The 8,554-nt window shown below is 49.4% G+C and overlaps 1 protein-coding gene across 7 annotated transcripts in view; it reads left to right on the top strand.

The window, feature by feature from the left end:
• The first annotated feature begins 2,556 nt into the window (after window positions 1–2,556).
• Window positions 2,557–8,554, top strand: part of RIMKLB (ribosomal modification protein rimK like family member B) — a 47,587-nt gene continuing 41,589 nt past the window's right edge. Inside the window, exons 1-2 of one of the 7 annotated variants that reach the window (XM_063356666.1) lie at window positions 2,557–2,782; window positions 4,273–4,602. The gene's annotated coding sequence lies outside the window, so the exon portion shown is untranslated. Of the gene's footprint in view, window positions 2,804–2,882; window positions 3,021–4,081; window positions 4,603–8,554 lie in introns of those variants that run through there. The other 6 variants (XM_063356647.1, XM_063356657.1, XM_063356628.1 and 3 more) reach the window with 6 other exon arrangements.

Genomic DNA, 8,554 nt, shown 5'->3' with positions numbered 1-8,554 from the left:
GAACAAGATGAAGAAACATCCATACCCTTCAGTAAAGTCAGTCTTGGAGATGCCCAATGGTGTTTGCATTGTGAGTGTTTTAACTATCAGCTATAATTTTGCAGAAGGTATACCGAAGTGGGAGTGTGGGATACTACGGTACCTCGTTCTGCAGTATGAATGAATAAACATTGCAGGGGATTTTAGGGCATTCCGTTGAGTAATATATAGGTTACTACTGTAGCAATCAGTCCCATTGTGTCAGTTAAATATTGGGGGTATGGCATGAAAGGTTTGGATGGCGCATCTTTATCCTGCAACCGCAGGTTTTACAGCCTGTCTGAAATGGTTTTGGATGTGTCGTGTGTAGATGAACTACACTGGGAAGGCAAAGGGTGTGTAAAGGGTCTGTCGTTCAGATGGGAGAATTAAGGTGGTTCCGACGGAACCACCACATGCTTAAGAGGCGAAAGAAAGCAGGTCAAACTGATTACATTTGTGGCAGGATGGGTGTTCGGGAGCGTCAGACATAACCAAGTGGGTATGTCCTGTCTTTGCAAAGTCGGGAGTGAAACACGGGTTGTTGAGCAACACACACATTGTTCCCCCGGGGCACAGACTGTGTGTGCTGTATCTATGGAGGTTACGGAGGTTGGTGAAGGGGAAATTCACCCCAGACAGAATCAAGGCCGTAAGTTGAATATATTTGGGGTGTGTGGTGAAGCCTTGTGAGATCACACCTGGAGTACTGTGTCCAGTTCTGGCTTCCAGTTCATGGACTCATGGATGAGTCCAGCAAAGGGGCATGAAGATGATTAGGGCCTTGGGGCATCTTCTGGTATGAGGAAAGGCTGAGAGAGCTGGGTTTGTTCAGTGTTGAGAAGACTCAGGGACGTCTTGTCAACCTGTATAAATACCTGTCAGGGGGAGTGAAGGAGGTGGGGGCAGGCTTTGCTCCGTCATGCTGGGTGAATGGTCCTGTCTATTCAATGGACACAAACTGAAATACAAGGAAATTCCATTAAAACATGAGAATTTTTTTTTTTTTCCCCCTGCGAACTTGGTCAAGCAGCATGACAGGTTGCCAAGAGAGATTGTGGAGATACTAAAAACCTGACTGGACACAGGTCTGGGCAACCTGCTCCATCTGGCCCTGCTTTGAGCAGTGGGGCTGGACGAGACAGTCTCCAGAGATGGAGTCGCGGTGGGTGGAATGGCGCTCAGCATGCCACATACATGAGCGACGATCCATTTGTGTGTGGTTCGTATATGTGCCCCTCGGTGCCTGTAGGGCCATAGTGTGGGTTGGCTGTACACACATCGGGTGTCAGACCGATCCATACCAGTGCGTATCTGGGAATTCTTGGGAATAACCTGCTAACTGTCACGTTGGACTAGGCAGTTGGTTGCACCAGGACTGTCAGATACGTGACAGTTTCATGCAGGCGGCATTTTGTTTATACCGCCGAGGTGAAGGAGATGAGGCAGTTAGTGCATATAAGGTGGCAGGCGGGGGACTTTCAAGGTGTGCCAGTTAGCAAGTAGTCGTGTGTTGTAAGTGCTGGTTCAACCATTCATGGTCGTACAGGAGGCAGGAAAGAGGAAGGAGCACTGATGCACTAGGTGTTTTTTGTCCAAAACATGCCCAGCATGTGTTCTGGGGGCAACGTGCAGTCAATGTGGCATATAGTTACTCGTTATAGCCAATAAAAGGGGGTCGGCGTGGAGAAAACTGTGTAGGTGTGCCACAGAAACGGAGTAACGCTGTGTTGGTTAATACACTGCGTATGTCATGGTCGTTTGTTGCCAACAGCTATTATTTCAGAGAAACGACAGTGGTGAGAGACGATGCAGCCCCGGCTGCCTGTGTCGGCCACGTGCCAGCATATGGCAGGTGGCGCGTGGGACACGTCGCACGTTTACCTGTCACACGAAGGACAACAGTTCTGGCGTCGCATGCCGTGTCCCAACAGCAGCAGAGGCGTCATGGGTTTTGCCGTAATCCCTGGCGGCACGCCTGCTGTGCGGTGGCCGGTCACCCGTGGCAGCGGGACCGTGTCCGCACCCACAAGCGGGCAGCCAGGGCGGCCAAAGGGTGGGGCGCACGGCCCGGCGCGGTGCCTGGCTGGGCGGCGCGGGCCACGCTGCTGCGGCTGGAATTGCCTCTCGCCCCGGGCCCGGGCCGGGCGTGACCAGACCTGCGGAGGGGGCAGGTGGAGGAGGGCAGGAGCGGGCAGGAGGCCCCGGCCGTTAGAGGGGGGCAGCCTCGGCCTGCGCCCGCCGCGGCACCGGCTCGGTCCGGCCCGGCCCTCCGCCCTCGCGCCCCCGGGCGGCGCGCGGGGCGTTCAGCGGGAGCGCGCGGTCGCCGCTGCCCTCGCGCGGCCGCCCCCCCCCCCCCCCCCCCCCCCCCCAGCGGGCGCCGGCCCCGCGCGGCCGTTCGCGCCGTCGCCGCCTCAGTCGGGCAGCGGGAGCGAGCGCGGGCGGCGGCGGCGGGGGGCGGGGGTCTCGGTGCAGGGAACAGCCGGCCTCCTCGCCCCAGCCGCGAGGAGGAGGGACACGGGGGGGGGGGGGGGGGGGGCGAGCGGAGCGTCGTGTCGCGCCGCGTCGCCCGCTCCCCTTTAGGACCGCGCCGCCGAGCGACCGCCGCCGCCGCCGCCGGGGAGGAAGGGGCGAGTCTCCCCGGAGCCCTCTTGCCCCGCGGCTTCCCTTCCTGGGCCCGGCGCCGGAGGGGACGGGGGCTCCGGCGGGGCGCGAGGACCCCCGCGGATCCCCTCAGGCTGGGGCTCGGTGGTGCCCGGGGCGGGTGAGATGTCGGGCTGAGCGGGTACGAGCCCAGGGGTGGGGTCCGTCGTGCCCGGGGAGGGGGAGCCGGGGGGTGGGTGGGTGGGGGGCGGGAGGTTGGGACCGTCCCCTCAGCCGTCCCGCCCCGCCGCCGCGCTGCGCCCATGGTGATTGTGCATCCCCGGGCGCGGAGCGGGGCAGCAGCGGTCCGAGCTGCCGGCGCCTTCCCGCCGCGCCGGCCGGCCAGCCGCGGCGCCCAGGTGGGTGGCGGCGGCCGCGGCCGCTGCGGGGAAGGGGGAGAGGCGGCTGCGCGGTGTACGAGGGAGTGTGTGTGTGTGTGTGTGTGTGTGTGTGTGTGGGGCAGTGGCGGTTTCCGCGCCGCGGCTGCCGGGCGGCGGGTCGGCGCGCCTCCGCCTCGCCCGGCGCCTTCCGCCGGCGGGGTGCAGTCCTGCGTGTGCGTGGAGGTCGGCTCTTTGCCCCCGCCCCCCGGCCTTGCAGGGCCGGGCTTGCCCGCCTGCCCACGCGCGTTGGTGGGTGTCCGCAGCCGCTGCAAACGGGGTGAAAAACCGCTGCCGTGCGCGGGGGAGGGGGGGGGGCAGTTTTTCACGTGGTGCAGGGGTGTGTGTGCCTGTCGTTGAGTCTTGCAGCGAAATCTTTAGAACTAGGTTTCTTGTCCTCTTTTGTTTTCTGGTGTTTAAAGAGCTAATTGCACATGGGTGATTTAACTGCCTAGGATCTACCTAGGTTCCATTTTCAAAGCATGCGACCGTTAATCTTTAACTCCATCATTTAAGCAAGCATCCTCTATACGTGTTATTTTAGGTTTTTTGGTCACTGTTTATAAACGACTGTTTTATTTTCTGTGGCAGAGTGGGGTCTAATGCATAGGAATATATATGCATTTGACCTGAAACATACTTTTCTCCAGTCTCCTCATCTGAATGTTATTCTGGGGGAGGGATTTAAAGACTCACACAAATAAATAGGAGTAGTTTTTGTAGGTTTCAGAACTTAATTTCTTCACATGTTCACCTGTAGATACAGATTTATCTTTGAATGCACGTTCTATAGTAAAGGAACAAACTGCTTAACCTTCTGTTGTTTTTTTTTTTTCCCCTTAAAATGGGTTTCTGTGGTAGTGTATTTCAGTAAATTATTTGAAGTTGCACATTTCCCCTAATTGTGTTTGTCCTGTCTTTTTCTTTTGGCTCTGCTTACCATCTTGGTCAGTACCTTAAGTTGAGATTTAGTTTATCTTTATTAGATATCTTTATTTGTTTGTTTATGTCTAATAGGGATGTTTCTCCTTTTGTCTCCTTAGGTTTTGGTGACTTCAGAGTCATTTAGGGGTTTAGCTCTGAGGAAGTAGAGACACAAGGATTGAGTCCATTTACATAGAAAGCTACAGCTCTTCACCAGTACTCTTTCCTCCTTCCCATCCTTCCTCCCCCATAGGGAAGGAAAAATTTGGGAATTATCTTGACAGTCATTTACTCCCCCTTTCCCCCTCAGAAATCCGTCTTGGTCCCTGAGGCATCTGCTAGACATTGCCCGTATTAGTACCAGGAGAACGTTGTTGTCATCATCATCATCATCATCCCTTCCTTGCTTTGGGCGCTTCAGTAGAACCTTCCCCTCCTTTGGAGTGCAGTGCAGAGAGGCACCCAGGAGACTTCCTTGCCACCCGTTTTGGTTAGTGGAGGATTCAGGAAAAGGGGTACCTAGCAAGACACGTGACCTCATTAAGGGAGCCAGAACTGAAGCAGCACTTGGCACGCTGAAGGAAGCACCCATCTTTGGCATTTTTTTTTCATCTTCCACTCCTTCCTCACCAAATTTCTGGTAAGTCTCTTCAGCCCATTCATTCATACAGTGATGTTTCCCTTCCCCCACTCCGGGCGCTGGGAGAAGCGTGCACAGAGACAGAGAGTGGGGTGGGGGAAGGGAGGAAGGAAAACTGGCTGTGTACACACGGATCGGGGGGGAGAGGGGCGTATTGTACCACATTGCAGGGAAACCTGGGCAGAGGAGGAAGAACCTCTCTTCAGAAAAGCGGCTGATGTGGGAGGAAATGTATATTTTATTTGCACGGGTGTGCGTGCACATGCAGGCAGAGTAGAGGGGGGTAAAAAAGCTGAGAGCCTGTTGTGGGAAAAAAATACTAAGACCGGAGTAGAAGGATAGCTGATGCTGACCAGCATCAGGCTGGTGTTGCAGAGAGGGAAGAGAATAGATAATTCACTGAAGATCAGGAACTGGGGTGTGTGAATGAGGAATGTGATCACCTACTTGCAAGCAGGAACATAGAGGAGGAAAGATGGGGGGTGTGGATATCTGCCTTTTAGAGGCGATTGTGCCTGGAAGGATTGCTGATAGAGTCTTTAACGTTACTCAGTGCAAAGGTGGGGACAAGCAGATGAAAGCCATCGCAAGGAGTGCTGTTGCCTGTCTGCGGGGGTGGGGGGTTGTAGTGGGAGTGAATGGGAACGATTAATATATTCCCATATCCTTTGACTGTTGCAGTCTACAAATCTCGCAGGGAAAAGGAGGTGAATACCGTGCTATACTTTCAAAGAGGTGTTCTTGGGGTTCACCTGCCTGCAGTGACTTTACAGTCTATGATGCATGTGTAGAGGGCAGATGATAATGCAGCAGCACTGGACAGACTGCGCTGCAGCTGCTCAATATATTACATAAAATGCGTTTAAATAAATATTATAATTTTTCAGATTCTTCAAATTTTAAAAATGTGTTCAAAGATTCTCAAACAGTTATGTGACAGTCATAGGAAAACTAGCCTCTGGTAGGAAAGAGAGGAATTTTTCTTGAGGTTGTCCTTAAGCATCACTATGAAGCAGCAGTGTCAGGAATGAGTTGATTTATCTTGGATTTATTTTTCCAAAGCAATTTTAACAAGTGGTTCAATATGTCAGTTTTTATCTCTGTATATATCACCATGAATTATATTCATCATCCATATATATTTCCTTCAGGTTTTCTTCAGATGATTATCATTCTGGTATCTTTGTGTGGAAAAAAATTAATTGTGTTTTGTACTTGAAATATCTGTGAATTGTTTTCAGACCTGCTCTCCCTATGACAGAGAAAGTCATATTTCCGGGGTGTTTCAAATACCGCTCCCTTCTCACTAACATGAGGCAGAGACTTCCATGACAGCGTATGATGGATCATATGCTGGGTCATATACCAGATGACCCTTCGTTAACTGTTTAACCAGTCTGCTACCTAAGATTGACTTTGTAATTCAGATCTGCCTTGAGATGTCTCCTAAAGGAGATAACTTATGAGCATCTGCCAACTGTTCTTAGGTCTTCAGTGTCTTGAGGTGTGGCCTCCAACACGACATTCTAGAAACTGCTGTAGTGATAGAGACAATTGGTTTATTGGAGGTGTGTCCTCAGTTTCAAGCCTTAGCTAATCTGTGATAAAAAGGAAAGCAAAATCTGTGATAAAAAGGAAAAAAACCTTTTCCAACTTGAATAACACTGTTCTGAGAACAAGTATTGAGGGTTATGCATTAATGATAAATGTGAAGGTGCAGTGTTATTCGTAGTGAGGTGAGTGCTAGGAGCTATATTTTTCCTAGTTCTCCATTTCCCATGGCAGTTGTGGCTGTCAGTCTCTTTGCTCTTTCCTTCTCACTTCCATGAGATTTTTATTATCATTATCTGAGCTGTGGGTAGAGCTAGAGGTAAGCTGAAACTGAGATTAGGTTTCACTTCTCTATTAACTGCTGAACTCCACAGAGTTGTGTGGATTTGTGTGGATACTGCATAGTGCTGTAACTGAGGGCAAAAGTCTGAGCCAAGGTTTAAAAAAAGAGGTGATTCTGGGAGGGGCTAACGGTATTAATTGTTACATGAACTTGTTTCCCAGATCTCACTATAGGCAATGGGAGTGTGCTACAACATCAGATTGCAAGTTGAGCAGTTGAGACAGCTAGATGTCATTGATGCCTAATGCTACAAAACATCTGGGATTCCATTTGCCATTCCTATAGGGAAGAGACATCCCAGTACTTTTAATTTACAAGGGTATTGAGTAGTTACATTCTGAATAGAAAGGATACAGAATGATCTTTTTGCGTACTAGATTCTTTTTTATGTCACTAATTTCTCAATAATACATAAGTTAATTAGTATCTCCTAATAATTGGTTTCTTGTTTCAATTTAGGGGAAAATACATCATGATGAAAAAGAAAAAGAGGCTAGTCTAGTTTATCCGGCTTTTGGGTGTTGAAGACAGACAAGGAGCAAACGGATGATGGCGGGCAATTTCCCATTCCTGGAGGCAGGTCTCTAAGGCTCTCTCTGTGAAGAGAAGACCCTTTCAAGGGAAAAATGGGTGGTCTTCAGAGAAGATTTCCACATCTCTCTAGACAGCTGAATTCCCTATTATGTCAATAAAACATATTCGCATTTGATGTAAAGTAGAGAAGTAACACAGTGAATGCTTTTGTTAGAACAGCTCCTAAGGGTGTATTACAGATTCAAGGAATGCAAGAGGAAATACGTTTGCATGTGATGGGGAGGAAGCTGCTGTGTGAATGCCAGAATAAAGCCTAGCTTAAGCAATACAGGGATGTCACAGCTCAAAGTTGAGGTGAGCCTTCCATTCCCTCTGTAAATTGCTAAGAATCTGTTCCACACAGTGTCTTTCTGATTCAGATGCAGCAGTGACTGCTTGGCTGGCGTGACACATAATTAGTTTGATTTTTATCACAGAGCTTTTACTTTGCTGCCCTTTTACCTCTCCGAGCCTGTTTTATGCAGTTCAGTTTATGATGTTTTTATCACTTCGTAAATCTTTTAGTTATTGAAAGATTGTAGTTACATTGACCATAGTAGGTTTGAGTGCAAACTGCATGTCAGTGGGTCATCTTGAAGACATTTTAACATCTGCTCTTCCCTTTATATATACTATACTTATTTTGCAATAGATGCTCTCATGGATTAGAAAGTATTCTATGCACACCCCGCGTTGTCTGAGGCAGTGTCTTTTAGATTGAAATGGGTGGAGTTGGCTTTCAGGGAAAAATTCTGGAAATCATATCCAACTCGAGAGCTTAATGCTGTTGTGCATCTGACTGCAAGGCAAGCTTTCCTCCTACAGACCATTTTCTTGAGAATGTGGGAGGGATTGTTAAGATGTTTGGGTTAATAGGGTAAATTGCATGTTTTGTGTTCTGTGAGACTTCTTACACAATCAAAATAGGGATTATAAAGAGAGGCTGAACTGGCAAGTAGATTCCATTTTTAGGAGCAGAATGTTAGCGTGAAAAGGATATTTCTCTAGGTGCAAAAAAAGTGGTGCTGCGTTGGAGGGCAAGCAACCTCTGCCTCTGCCCCTGGTTTTGTACTAAAGTAAGCTTCTTAATCTTGACCTCCAGAACTGAAGTTGTTACCTGCCTGCTTCACGATGAATGCGAGCCTTTATATATAAAGTTCTAAAACTTTTTAAGATTTAGAGGAAATGAGACATAATAGTAGGAGGGAGGTGAATACCCATACCCAAGGTGTTTTTTATATGCCGTCTGGTTTAATGTGCTAATTGAGATATCTGGATGGCTCTTTTTGATGATGTTGTAGCTCCTTTCAAAAATAGAAGAAAGATGGAGGAAAGAAAAGGATATCCCTTTTTTTCTTTCTTCTTCAATCCTTTGCTGATTTTTAAGAAAGAAAGTGCTGAAAAGGCAACTGGGGAGACATGACGGCACAGTCTCTGCAGGTTTAAGGGGGTGGAGGTGGAGCCATGTAGAAAAGAGATTTGAGA

This window comes from Chroicocephalus ridibundus, chromosome 1, assembly GCF_963924245.1.
Source record: "Chroicocephalus ridibundus chromosome 1, bChrRid1.1, whole genome shotgun sequence".
NCBI classification, from domain to species: Eukaryota; Metazoa; Chordata; class Aves; order Charadriiformes; family Laridae; genus Chroicocephalus; species Chroicocephalus ridibundus.
Note: the sequence above shows the minus strand (reverse complement) of the source record. Positions and strands in the feature narration are given on the sequence as shown.